We start from the raw sequence: 14,617 nt of genomic DNA on the forward strand, positions 1-14,617 counted from the left end.
TCTTCATGGAAAAAAAAGGTTACTGCATTTCATTGTGTTAGATGTGGAACTTTATAAACTTTTGAATCACATGTCCAATGAAACCAAAGACAAAATTACAATGTTCTTCTGGGAAAAATGTATGTTGAAGATTAACTTTTGGAGAAATTACAAAGCCTTTTTCCTAAATAATCTGTTAATGAAACTTTATTTCCTTAAGATGAAAGAAAGAAACAAAGAAAAAGAGGAAGGAAGGAAAGACGAAAGGAAGGAAGAAAGAAGAGAAGGAAAGAAAGAAAGAGCTAAAGATTGACCAGCTTTAAGAACTTGGTCCATTTGGTTAGTGGAGAGAGAATTGATGACAAGAAAGTAAAAGATTACAGATCCACTTGCTCATTTTTCCCTTTCTCTCATCCCATCTTACATTTACTATCCACTAACTTCTGATCTGAGGAGCTGCAGCCCTGACCTGCAAGCTCCTGAAGACTGGACACAGGCTAACTCCTGGCTAACAGACTGTTTTTGGCATCGTGCCCTTTCCTCACACTGAGGAGGGACAATCTAACATTCAGTTGTAGGCTTTGTACTGGAAATATCCAGAGCAAAATTTATGCTTGAGAAACCTACTCTTAGCCATCATAGGTAACCTTTCCATGAAGTTTGAGCATTTCGGCCCAACTGGTTTTGGGGAAGATTAGGACCAAAGCCCCAATGGAAAATACAGTGTTACTTTGCCTCATTATAGAAAGTTCCTCACAGATTATTAGTACTTTTAGATGTGATGATTTTTCATGTCTTCATATAATTTTAATGTTCCTATTTATGTCCCTTGACAAAATACTAAAACAATACAATTTTATTTCTGTAGTAGTCATGATGCTGTCTCTTTAATGAAATGAGTGAGTTTTGAAGAAAAAATTTCCCTAATATAGCTTAACAACAAGCTTGGCTAGAGTGAGCATCTGTGGCTGGCCATTATCTTTCCTGGGAAACAGTCTTTCTAGACAGCAATTACCTGTGTAAATTAGTGAGGCTTTTATTAGAAAGATCTTGAATTGAAATAATAAAATTCTTCCACTCACTTGTTTTTCCACCACTATAGGTTTGTCAATAATGATGTGGGTTTTCTCTATTTTAACCTGGCACAAACCCATCAAAATGCACTCGATGAAGTGAAGAGCTGGAGCCCTCAAAGTTTAAAAGGAAAAAATATAAAGTTTATTATATATTTTGTATTGAATTATAGTCAAAACTTTCCAGGGAAAATGAGTTTTGTCTGTAACTTTATTTATTTTATTTTTCATCTCACACCATGCAACAAATACCCAGAAAAAAAAAATGTCTAGGCTCTCCTTCTGCTGAACAAATTTCTTTATCTATTGCATTTTTGCTCAGAAAAGATTAATAATCATGTTTCAAAGTGATGCTGCCCACTGTGAAATTTGTTCCCCAGCCATTTCTAAAAAAAAATGCATTCCACAGGAAAACTTCTGCCTGGCTTACAGCTAATTCAGAAAATAACTATCCTGACACTATAATTCTTGCCTGTGAAAACAAAATGGATGGAAAGGATTTGGTTTTAATGTACACTTAGATGCATTAACAGTACTAGTAAAACCTGACAGAATTTAAATTATAATTATATCTGAAGTGCATTTAGATGAAAACTTCTCACACTGATTTTATTCTAAGCAACACAGAAAGGCAACTGAACAATGAATTTGAGGTACAAATATCTCAAAGAATTTTCAAGGTATCACATTCAACATAAGATAAATACATTGTATCTAAAAGTAATTTGGTACTATGAACTTTGACTCATAGTTCTAAGAATATAAAATAATCTAGTTTCCTTTAAAAATCATTGCAATTGTACAGGCAAATATTATCTTCTATAGTTGCAAAGAGAACACTACTTAAGTATCATGACTGAAAACGTTTTTCTTTATTCAAAGAAAGTGACATCATCTACAAAAAATGCATTCTGGAGAGGATGTGGAGAAAAGGAAACCATCGAACACTATTGGTGGGAATGTAAATTGGTTCAGCCACTATGAAGAACAGTGGCTGAAAAACTAAAAATAGAGCTACCCGATGATCCAGCAATTTCACTCTGGGGCATCTATCCAGAGAAAACTTTACTTTGAAAAGATACATGCATTCCAATGTTCACTGTAGCACTGTTTACAATAGACAAGACATGTAAGCAACCTGAATGTCCATCAACAGATGAATGGGTGAAGAAGATGTAGTACATATCAGTTCAGTACAGCCACTCGTCACGTCCGATTCTTTGTGACCCCGTGAACTGCAGCACGCCAGGCCTCCCTGTCCATCACTAACTACTGGAATTTACTCAAACTCATGTTCATTGAGTTGGCGATACCATCCAACCATCTCATCCTCTGTTGTCCTCCTCTCCTCCCACATTCAATCTTTCCTAGCAATCAGGATCTTTTCAAAGGACTCAGCTCTTTGCATCCAATGGCCAAAGTACTGGAGTTTCAGCTTCAGCATCAGTTCTTTCAATGAACATTCAGGACTGATTTCTTTAGGATGGACTGGTTGGATCTCCTTGCTGTCCAAGGGACTCTCAAGAGTCTTCTCCAACACCACAGTTCAAAAGCATCAATTCTTTGGTGCTCAGCTTTCTTCATAGTCCAACTCTCACATCCATATTTGACCACAGGAAAAACCATAGTTTCAAAGATGGACCTTTGTTGGCAAGGTAATGTCTCTGCTTTTTAATATGCTATCTGGGTTGGTCAAAATTTTCTTCCAAGGAGCAAGCATCTTTTAATTTCATGGCTGTGGTCACCACCTGCAGTGATTTTTGAGCCCAAAAAATAAAGTCCGTCACTGTTTCAACTGTTTCCCCATCTATTTGCCATGAAGTCATGGGACCAGATGCCATGATCTTAGTTTTCTGAATGTTGAGTTTAAGCCAACGTTTTCACTCTCCTCTTTCACTTTCATCAAGGGGCTCTTTAGTTCTTCTTCACTTTCTGCCATAAGAATGGTGTCATCTGCGTATCTGAGGTTATTGATATTTCTCCCAGCAATCTTGATTCCAGCTTGTGCTTCATCCAGCCCAGCATTTCTTATGATGTACCTGCATATAAGTTAGATAAGCAGTGTGACAACATACAGCCTTGACGTACTCCCTTCCCTATTTGGAACCAGACTGTTGTTCCATGTTCAGCTCTAACTGTTGCTTCCTGACCGGCATACAGGTTTCTCAGGAAGCAGGTCAAGTGGTCTGGTATTCCCATCTCTTTCAGAATTTTCCAGTTTATTGTGATCCACACAGTCAAAGGCTTTGGCATAGTCAATAAAGCAGAAGTAGATGTTTCTCTGGAACTCTCTTGCTTTTTCAATGATCCAGCAGAGGTTGGCAATGTGATCTCTGTTTCCTCTGCCTTTTCTAAAACCAGCTTGAACACCTGGGAGTTCATGCTTCAGGTATTTCTGAAACCTGGCTTGGAGAATTTTGAGCATTATTTTACTAGCGTGTGAGATGAGTGCAATTGTGCAGTAGTTTGAGCATTCTTTGGCATTGCCTTTCTTAGGGATTGGATTGAAAACGGACCTTTTCCAGTCCTGTGGCCACTACTGAGTTTTCCAAATTTGCTGGCATATTGAGTACAGCACTTTCACAGCATCATCTTTTAGGATTTAAAATCGCTCAACTGCAATTCCATCACCTACACTAGCTTTGTTCATAGTGATGCTATCTAAGGGCCACATGACTTCACATTCCAGGATGTCTGGCTCTAGGTGAGTGATCACACCATCGTGATTATCTGGGTTGTGAAGATCTTTTTTGTACAGTTCTTCTGTGTATTCTTGCCACCTCTTCTTAATATCTTCTGCGTCTGTTAGGCCCATACAATTTCTGTCCTTTATCGAACCCATTTTTGTATGAAATATTCCCTTGGTATCTCTAATTTTCTTGAAGAGATCTCTAGTCTTTCCCATTCTTGTTTTCCTCTATTTCTCTGCATTGATGGCTGAGGAAGGCTTTCTTATCTCTCCTTGCTATTCTTTGGAACTCTGCATTCAAATGGGTATATCTTTCCTTTTCTCCTTTGCATTTGGCTTCTCTTCTTTTCACAGCTATTTGTAAGCCCTCCTCAGACAGTCATTTTGCTTTTTTGCATTTCTTTTCCATAGGGATGATCTTGATCCCTGTCTCCTGTACAATGTCAGAACCTCCGTCCATAGTTCATCAGGCACTCTGTCTATTAGATCCTGTCCCTTAAATCTATTTCTCCCTTCCACTGTATAAGTAAATCTTTAATTCAATTTTTTGTTGATGGTGAAGCTGTGTTCACTCCCTGCTATTTACCTGGGGCCAAACTATGGTGGAGGTAATGAAGATAATGGTGACCTCCTTCAAAAGATCCCACGCATGTACTGCTATACTCAGCGCCCCCAACCCTGCAGCAGGCCACCGTCAACCCACACCTCTGCTGGAGACTCCTGGACACTCCCGGGCAAGTGTGAGTCTGTCTCTTGTGGGGTCACTGCTACCTTCTCCTGTGTTCTGGGGTGCACAAGCTTCTGTTATATCCTCCAAGAGTGTATTTCCCAGTCCTGGTGGTCTATGGTGGGGTTAGTGGCAATCTCCTCAAAGAAGCCTCATGGCATACCCACGTCTGCTGCACCCAGAGCCCCTGTCCCCGCGTCAGTCCGCCACTGACCTGAGCCTCCACAGGAGATGCTCAGACACAGTTCTGTCTCAGCCTCTGTGGGGGCCCTGGGTTCTGTTGCACACAAGGTTTGTTTGTGCCCTCTGGGCGTCTCTGGTGGGAATGGGGTTTTATTCTAAACACGAATTCACCTCTTCTACCATCTTGCTGGCTTTGCTCTTGGATGTGGGGTACCTCCTCACAGCTGCTCCTGCAAAGTGTAGCCACTGCTCCTGACCTTGGATGTGGGGTATCTCCACATGGCCGATCGCCCAGCCGCAGCCGCGGCTCACAGCTCTAGCACCACGCTCAGTCAACTCACACTAACTAAACTCAAATGAAAAAACTCTCTCGAGCTTAAGTAATTTAGTCTACATTGTGAGCCTGTATGTTTTTCACATACAGAGTCACAATGAGAGAGGAGGTAAATGGGTCCCCAGGCTGAGCAGCTGGAGCTTGTTTCCTGTTGACATACTTGAAGGAGAAGATTAAGGCAGGAACAGAGAGGAGTTGAACTCTGCTTGAGTGAAAAGACAAGAAGACTCCATTTTTCTTTTTTTGAAGTCTATTAACTTATTGAGTAAAAACAAGTCATTGTCAAACATATTAAATTCAGTTTTGTTCAAATTTGGCTGATGTCCATTTGCAGCAGAGGTGAATGGGGGGAAAGAAAAGACACAGTGATGCTGGCTAAGGGACACCGAACAAGACCATCTTCCCTTAATTATAAAAGCGGGCATCACACAGCCAGCATGAGCCGTTAGCAAAAGGGAACGTGGTGTTGAATGAGCAGCAATAAAACCAAAGTAAGTGCAAGCTAGGAAGAAGAGACAGGCCAGAGCTTTTAGAAGGCAAAATGCAGCAGGGGCTGCTTGGAGAGCAGCATTGGGCAAGAACTGCTGGCTCACTTGGGGAACGCTGTGACCATGTCGTAGCCTTCGGGTGGAGTGACCCGCTTCCAGGCATGCTTTTCACAGTAGATCTGGTCCTCCACGAAGAAAGGGCCCTTCTCTTTCAGGCTGGTGCCCAGTCAGTGCACAGGTAACGCAGGGTGGCGGTGATGATCCCGCAGCGTCATGAGCACGCCAACGCGGGTGCCACATCTGTCACACACGGGCAGCTTCTAGGCATTTCCAATCGATGCAACCACTTTGGTGACCAGAGCCTTAACACTTCTGAATCCTGAGGACTTGTTGGGATCCCCTTTCTCCTCAGACTCCAGAATTTCCTGCAATACCAGGAATGAAGTGGACTGTTTCAGAGGCTCATTTATCTCCTGTTTCTCCTGGAGCATCTTGTAAACTTCAGATTCTTTGTCGATGAGGAGTCCGCTTGGAAGCTGAGAATGGTCTAAGGCTTTGCCATTTGTCTCCTGCCCGCTGGCTGCTGTCTTTGACTCCAGGGCATTGTTGAAGCTGGAGATGTTTTCAAAGGAGTAGGGGCCAGCTGGGTTGTTGTACTGGTTTGTGATGACCCTAGGGGCAGAGCTGGAGGCAAGTGAGGCGGTAAAGGGCCCAGTACTGCAGCTGGGGGTGTTTCCTACATGGAGGGCCTCTTGGGACTCAGAGGCGAAATTCATCTTGTTTGGGTAATGTTTCCCTTCCTCTGTCACCAGAGGAGACCAGATTTTCTGTTCAGGTCTGGCTGCTGGGAGAGTCATGTTGTCTGTGCAGCCCTTGATTTTGTTCTGACTTTCCAAGTGTGTCATATTGCTGGTATTTTCCCCATGGATGGCTGTGATTACATCTCCAACACATAAATCACCTACAGCAGCTTCCTTCCAGGAGTGACCCAGGAAATGGAGAGAGGCTGTTCAAAGTCCTTTCCCCTCAAGAGGTGGAAGACCCAGGGTCCTGGGCCCTGGAGGACTATTTGCTGGGTTGTCATGGAATGGGGACAGTGGGTGGAACCTGAGGGGACAGGTGGGGCAGGACACGGAAGGGTGCGCTGGGCTCCCTGGGAGCTGCTGGAGAAAGAGTACACGGCATGGGCCTAGGGAACCTGGGGCGTGTGGGAGCTGGGCAGGAGGAGCCCACATTTTTTTTTTCTTTAGGTCAAAGAGATCTCCCTAACTCCCCATTTGCCTAAAGGTTCCTCAGGGGTCAAAAAAGGGAGGAGGCACTAGCCCATACTCTGTCTACCAACCTCACAGAGAACCTCGTGCTGGAATTCATTTTGGCTAAAAGATGTGAGTGCATATCAGAGAGGGCCCTGAGTCAGACAAAATATGGGCACAAAACAAGATGAAACAACATGGTTGGCCAGAGGGAACTAGGAAAACTGCCCTCTTATAAGCAATTTAAGCCACCACAAAAACGCAACTCTCTCTGAGCCTGCCAGTATGTCTTTCCACATGTACTTTGCTTCTAGTAAATGATTTACCTGCTTCACCACCTTTTGTCTCTTTGATAAATTCTTTCTTCAAAGGAGACAAGCACCAAGGTCCTGCATCAAACCAATGGGGTCTCATGGTCTAATGGTTAGGATTCGGCACTCTCACTTCCATGACCTGGGTTTGATCCCTGGTCAGGGAACTAAGATCCTGCTTCAAGTCGCATCCCATGCCTCCAACCACCCCCTGCCCCCGCAATCAATAGAAGGCCTAATTATATTCAGTTTGCCATTTTATTAATTTAAATAAAGAGAAATATATTGCCTTGAGTGTAGACTCAAGTCTTTTTGGTATTCTATGAAATGTGGCTGCAAAGTTGACACCTTACAGATATAGGTCTATGAAGCTTTGTTCATATCTTTTTTGTTACTCCATAATATGGGGGAATTTGATCTCTGTATTTGTCTTGTCTACCAGACAGTGCAGTGGCAGAGATTGGGTCACATAATCTCCTCACCAACAGACCTAAGACTGTTTCTCAACCAGAGATTGAGCTCAGTACATGTCACTAAATGAGGTAAAGGTAGAAAAGTTGATCTGAAAGTTAAAATGGTTAGATATAAAGAGATGCCAGATTAGGTGAGAGTAGAAGGATGAGAGATTTAAAAATCACTATGCTTACCATGCAATACAAGACATAACTAAAAATATGAGTCTGAGGACAGAAAACAAAATTCTTCAGTCATATTTGCTCCATATCCAGTCAAAATCTAGAGCACAGGAACTGTGGCATTTTAAAATTGAGGATGTGCTGAGTCTCTTCTTTATGAACCTATGTATCTATTCTCCACTATACAACACAGCACTTTGAGTTGGCTTCAGCCAATAGAGGGCATAGCAGACGATTCAAGGAAAGGAGAAGAATGAGGTTATTCTGCCTATTCCTGAGATACCTGGTGAGGGAGCAGGTGGGGAGGGCTCCATGGGCTGGATTTGTCTCATGGCCGATGGTCTCAGATCCTGTCAGACTACTTTTATATGTATTTCTCTCCTTGTAGTAAATATACTTGTTTCTATTCGGGGGTAATGTCAACCTTCCTTCACCAGCTCTAGGGTTCTCTGTTACCTGCGCTCACTTTTCCAAATAGATTATTTAAAACACCCAGTTTTTATATGCGATCAGCTTCCTTCTGGGACTCTGAGACTTTCAAGAGTTAAGAAAATAATTACACAAAAATTATTGCCTACTTGTACTGGTCATCACAACTATGGCCATTTCCTAAGTACAGTCCATAGGATACTCAAGGTTTGGGGGATTGATATGCCATATATAATATTTTATATGCTTGGATACTTTTTTTACTGTTGAACTTTGAAATTTGGATAAGTGGGATACATTGAGGTTCAATTACAGATTTGTTAGGGATAACATCCAGAGATTACTTTAAAATATAACACTCAGGTCTAGAAATATCTGACAAAGTTGAGGATATCTTGGTAAGGAATTATAATTTAAAAAGCAATTTTTTTCCTTCAAGATAAATTGAAATCCTCTGTCCAGGTGAATTTCCAGGCAAGAAAACAGAAGTGGATAGTCATTTCCATATCCAGGGGATCTTCCCAACCCGAGGATCAAACCCATGACTCCTGCATAACAGACAGATTTTTACTTGCTGAGCCACTGAGGTCCTCGAGGTGAGCTGGGTGACAAAAATCACTAGATCAGTCAGCCCACAATATCTCCTAAACCTGAAATTGTCTTTTGCTCATTACCAGACATGGAACAATGAACTGGTCAAAATTGGGAAAGAAGTATATCAAGGCTATATACTTTCACCCTGTTTATTTAACTTAGATGCAGAGTACATCAAGCGAAATGCTGGAATGGGTGAAGCTCAAGCTGAAATCAAAATTGCCAGGAGAAATACTGAGAACCACAGATATGCAGATGACAGCACCCTAATGGCAGAAAGCAAAGGGGAACTAAAGAGCCTCTTGATGAAGGTGAAAGAAGAGAGTGAAAAATTTGGCTTAGAACTCAGCACTTAAAGAACTGAGATCATAGCATCCAGTCCCATCACTTCAGCGCAAACAAATGGGAAAAAAAATGAAAACATTGATAGACTTGATTTTGGGGGGTTCCAAAATCACTGCAGACAATGACTACAGCCACGTACTTAAAAGACTCTTGCTCCTTGGAAGAAAAGTTATGACAAACCTATATAGTGTATTTAAAAAAAGAGACATCACTTTGCTGACAAAGGTCCGTGTAGCAAAATGATGGTTTTTCCGGTAGCCATGTACATATGTGAAAGTTGGACATAAAAAAGGCTGAGCACCAAAGAGTTGATGCATTCAGACTGTGGTGCTGGAGAAGACTCTTGAGAGTCCCTTGGCCTGCAAAGAAATCAAACCAGTCAATGCTAAAGGAATAAACCCTGAATATTGATTGGAAGGACTGATGCTGACCCTGAAGCTCCAATACTTTGGCCACCTGATGTGAAGAGCTGACTCACTGGAAAAGACCCTGATTCTGGGAAATATTAAGCATAAAGTGATAACTCTGCTTTTTAATACATTTTCTATGTTTGTCATAGCTTTTCTTCCAAGGAGCAAGTGTCTTTTAATTTCATGACTGCAGTCACCACCCGCAGTGATTTTGGAGCCCAAGAAAATAAAATCTGTCACAGTTTCCATTTTTCTTCCCATCTATTTGCCATGAAGCGATGGGACCAGATGCCATGATCTTAGTTTTTTGAATGTTTCATTTTAAGCCAACTTTTTCACTCTCCTCTTTCACCTTCATCAAGAGATTGTTTTGTTCCTCCTTTCTTTCTGACATTAAAGTGTTATCATCTGCATATCTGAGGTTGTTGATATTTCTCCCAGCAATCTTGATTCCAGGCTATGAGTCATCCAGCCCTGCATGTCACGTGATGTACTCTGCGTATAAGTTAAATAAGCAGGGTGACAATAGACAGCCTTGACATACTCCTTTCCCAGTTTGGAACTAGTCCATTGTTCCATGTCCACTCCTAACTGTTGCTTCTTTTCCTGCATACAGGTTTCTCAGGAGGCAGGTGAGGTGGTCTGGTATTTCCCATTCTTCAAGAATATCCCAGTTTGCTGTGATCCATACACTCAAGGGCTTTAGTACAGTCAATAAAGAGAAGTAGATTTTGCTTTGGAATTTCCTTGCTTTTTCTATGCTCCAGCAGATGTTGGCAATTTGATTTCTGATTCCTCTGCCTTTTCTACATCCAGTTTGTACATCTGGAAATTCTCAATTCATATCCTGCTAAAACCTAGCTTCAAGCATTTTGAACATTACCTTACAAGCACATAAGGTCATATGCTAGGATTTTAGCACACTTGTACAGTAGTTTGAATATTCTTTGGCATTGCCCTTCTTTGGGATTGGAAAGAAAATTGACCTTTTCCAGTCCTGTGGCCACTGCTGAGTTTTTCAAATTTGCTGGCTATAAATAGCACTAAAAATTGTTCTTTCATTTTTTTGCTATTGACAGTAATTAAACTTCTGTATAGTAAGAAGTTAATGTTTTCTTAAGGCCATTATGTTTTTGTAGTAATTAAATAAATAAACATTAAATACAACTACAAACCAATTAGAGATGTTTTATGTGGGGGGTGTTTTAAGAAGCTTCTAAAATTACATCTTATTTGGTGTTATAGTAAAACAGAGGGTAAATAAGTACTATTTCTTCTGAGAAATCTTTAACTTTCTCTAGTCTCTCCAAAGCAAATTGACACCAGTGTATGAATTCTGTTGTACCTTACAGGGTCCCACTATGGTGTCAAATTTTGGCACGTGTTGTGGAAAGATTTTTTTGGCGCCCTTGAAACAATTGTAATCTAGAGAGTAAAAGGATACTTGCTTAGAATGCTGAAATTGCTAATCCTGTGACCTCAGCACCACAGTTTAATCTACAATAGAGCAATTTCATGTTTGTTTGTTTGTTTGTTCCCCCCTGTGGAATGATGGCATAGACAAGTTTAAATATATGGCATACAGATGGAGTACAAGCAGATGGAAATTTTCAAACAGTTAAATAATAATAATTCGAAGTGTGCAGTTAAAAAAAATATTTTAGGTCCACTGCATTCAAGGAAAGATAAAAGAGATACCATGAAATTCTGTCTTCCCCAAACCTATAGCAAACATGCATATGTAAGATATTTCTTTCAATTCTTATATACACAAGGCCCACAGGTCACAGTAAAGAATGATTTGTTACATTTTTTCTAATTGAAAAAAAAAAGTGTGATCTTGATTTTCAAACATGAAAAATGACTGTAAATATAACTAACTCAAACTCTTCATGGAAAAAAAAGGTTACTGCATTTCATTGTGTTAGATGTGGAACTTTATAAACTTTTGAATCACATGTCCAATGAAACCAAAGACAAAATTACAATGTTCTTCTGGGAAAAATGTATGTTGAAGATTAACTTTTGGAGAAATTACAAAGCCTTTTTCCTAAATAATCTGTTAATGAAACTTTATTTCCTTAAGATGAAAGAAAGAAACAAAGAAAAAGAGGAAGGAAGGAAAGACGAAAGGAAGGAAGAAAGAAGAGAAGGAAAGAAAGAAAGAGCTAAAGATTGACCAGCTTTAAGAACTTGGTCCATTTGGTTAGTGGAGAGAGAATTGATGACAAGAAAGTAAAAGATTACAGATCCACTTGCTCATTTTTCCCTTTCTCTCATCCCATCTTACATTTACTATCCACTAACTTCTGATCTGAGGAGCTGCAGCCCTGACCTGCAAGCTCCTGAAGACTGGACACAGGCTAACTCCTGGCTAACAGACTGTTTTTGGCATCGTGCCCTTTCCTCACACTGAGGAGGGACAATCTAACATTCAGTTGTAGGCTTTGTACTGGAAATATCCAGAGCAAAATTTATGCTTGAGAAACCTACTCTTAGCCATCATAGGTAACCTTTCCATGAAGTTTGAGCATTTCGGCCCAACTGGTTTTGGGGAAGATTAGGACCAAAGCCCCAATGGAAAATACAGTGTTACTTTGCCTCATTATAGAAAGTTCCTCACAGATTATTAGTACTTTTAGATGTGATGATTTTTCATGTCTTCATATAATTTTAATGTTCCTATTTATGTCCCTTGACAAAATACTAAAACAATACAATTTTATTTCTGTAGTAGTCATGATGCTGTCTCTTTAATGAAATGAGTGAGTTTTGAAGAAAAAATTTCCCTAATATAGCTTAACAACAAGCTTGGCTAGAGTGAGCATCTGTGGCTGGCCATTATCTTTCCTGGGAAACAGTCTTTCTAGACAGCAATTACCTGTGTAAATTAGTGAGGCTTTTATTAGAAAGATCTTGAATTGAAATAATAAAATTCTTCCACTCACTTGTTTTTCCACCACTATAGGTTTGTCAATAATGATGTGGGTTTTCTCTATTTTAACCTGGCACAAACCCATCAAAATGCACTCGATGAAGTGAAGAGCTGGAGCCCTCAAAGTTTAAAAGGAAAAAATATAAAGTTTATTATATATTTTGTATTGAATTATAGTCAAAACTTTCCAGGGAAAATGAGTTTTGTCTGTAACTTTATTTATTTTATTTTTCATCTCACACCATGCAACAAATACCCAGAAAAAAAAAATGTCTAGGCTCTCCTTCTGCTGAACAAATTTCTTTATCTATTGCATTTTTGCTCAGAAAAGATTAATAATCATGTTTCAAAGTGATGCTGCCCACTGTGAAATTTGTTCCCCAGCCATTTCTAAAAAAAAATGCATTCCACAGGAAAACTTCTGCCTGGCTTACAGCTAATTCAGAAAATAACTATCCTGACACTATAATTCTTGCCTGTGAAAACAAAATGGATGGAAAGGATTTGGTTTTAATGTACACTTAGATGCATTAACAGTACTAGTAAAACCTGACAGAATTTAAATTATAATTATATCTGAAGTGCATTTAGATGAAAACTTCTCACACTGATTTTATTCTAAGCAACACAGAAAGGCAACTGAACAATGAATTTGAGGTACAAATATCTCAAAGAATTTTCAAGGTATCACATTCAACATAAGATAAATACATTGTATCTAAAAGTAATTTGGTACTATGAACTTTGACTCATAGTTCTAAGAATATAAAATAATCTAGTTTCCTTTAAAAATCATTGCAATTGTACAGGCAAATATTATCTTCTATAGTTGCAAAGAGAACACTACTTAAGTATCATGACTGAAAACGTTTTTCTTTATTCAAAGAAAGTGACATCATCTACAAAAAATGCATTCTGGAGAGGATGTGGAGAAAAGGAAACCATCGAACACTATTGGTGGGAATGTAAATTGGTTCAGCCACTATGAAGAACAGTGGCTGAAAAACTAAAAATAGAGCTACCCGATGATCCAGCAATTTCACTCTGGGGCATCTATCCAGAGAAAACTTTACTTTGAAAAGATACATGCATTCCAATGTTCACTGTAGCACTGTTTACAATAGACAAGACATGTAAGCAACCTGAATGTCCATCAACAGATGAATGGGTGAAGAAGATGTAGTACATATCAGTTCAGTACAGCCACTCGTCACGTCCGATTCTTTGTGACCCCGTGAACTGCAGCACGCCAGGCCTCCCTGTCCATCACTAACTACTGGAATTTACTCAAACTCATGTTCATTGAGTTGGCGATACCATCCAACCATCTCATCCTCTGTTGTCCTCCTCTCCTCCCACATTCAATCTTTCCTAGCAATCAGGATCTTTTCAAAGGACTCAGCTCTTTGCATCCAATGGCCAAAGTACTGGAGTTTCAGCTTCAGCATCAGTTCTTTCAATGAACATTCAGGACTGATTTCTTTAGGATGGACTGGTTGGATCTCCTTGCTGTCCAAGGGACTCTCAAGAGTCTTCTCCAACACCACAGTTCAAAAGCATCAATTCTTTGGTGCTCAGCTTTCTTCATAGTCCAACTCTCACATCCATATTTGACCACAGGAAAAACCATAGTTTCAAAGATGGACCTTTGTTGGCAAGGTAATGTCTCTGCTTTTTAATATGCTATCTGGGTTGGTCAAAATTTTCTTCCAAGGAGCAAGCATCTTTTAATTTCATGGCTGTGGTCACCACCTGCAGTGATTTTTGAGCCCAAAAAATAAAGTCCGTCACTGTTTCAACTGTTTCCCCATCTATTTGCCATGAAGTCATGGGACCAGATGCCATGATCTTAGTTTTCTGAATGTTGAGTTTAAGCCAACGTTTTCACTCTCCTCTTTCACTTTCATCAAGGGGCTCTTTAGTTCTTCTTCACTTTCTGCCATAAGAATGGTGTCATCTGCGTATCTGAGGTTATTGATATTTCTCCCAGCAATCTTGATTCCAGCTTGTGCTTCATCCAGCCCAGCATTTCTTATGATGTACCTGCATATAAGTTAGATAAGCAGTGTGACAACATACAGCCTTGACGTACTCCCTTCCCTATTTGGAACCAGACTGTTGTTCCATGTTCAGCTCTAACTGTTGCTTCCTGACCGGCATACAGGTTTCTCAGGAAGCAGGTCAAGTGGTCTGGTATTCCCATCTCTTTCAGAATTTTCCAGTTTATTGTGA

The 14,617-nt window shown here is 40.1% G+C and overlaps 1 pseudogene; it reads right to left on the bottom strand.

Moving 5' to 3' along the window:
* Nucleotides 1–5,574: 5,574 nt before the first annotated feature.
* On the bottom strand, nt 5,575–6,557 carry LOC136162831 (PDZ and LIM domain protein 1 pseudogene; annotated as a pseudogene).
* Nucleotides 6,558–14,617: the final 8,060 nt, after the last annotated feature.

The sequence above is a fragment of the Muntiacus reevesi genome, chromosome 3 (genome assembly GCF_963930625.1).
Source record: "Muntiacus reevesi chromosome 3, mMunRee1.1, whole genome shotgun sequence".
NCBI classification, from domain to species: domain Eukaryota; kingdom Metazoa; phylum Chordata; class Mammalia; order Artiodactyla; family Cervidae; genus Muntiacus; species Muntiacus reevesi.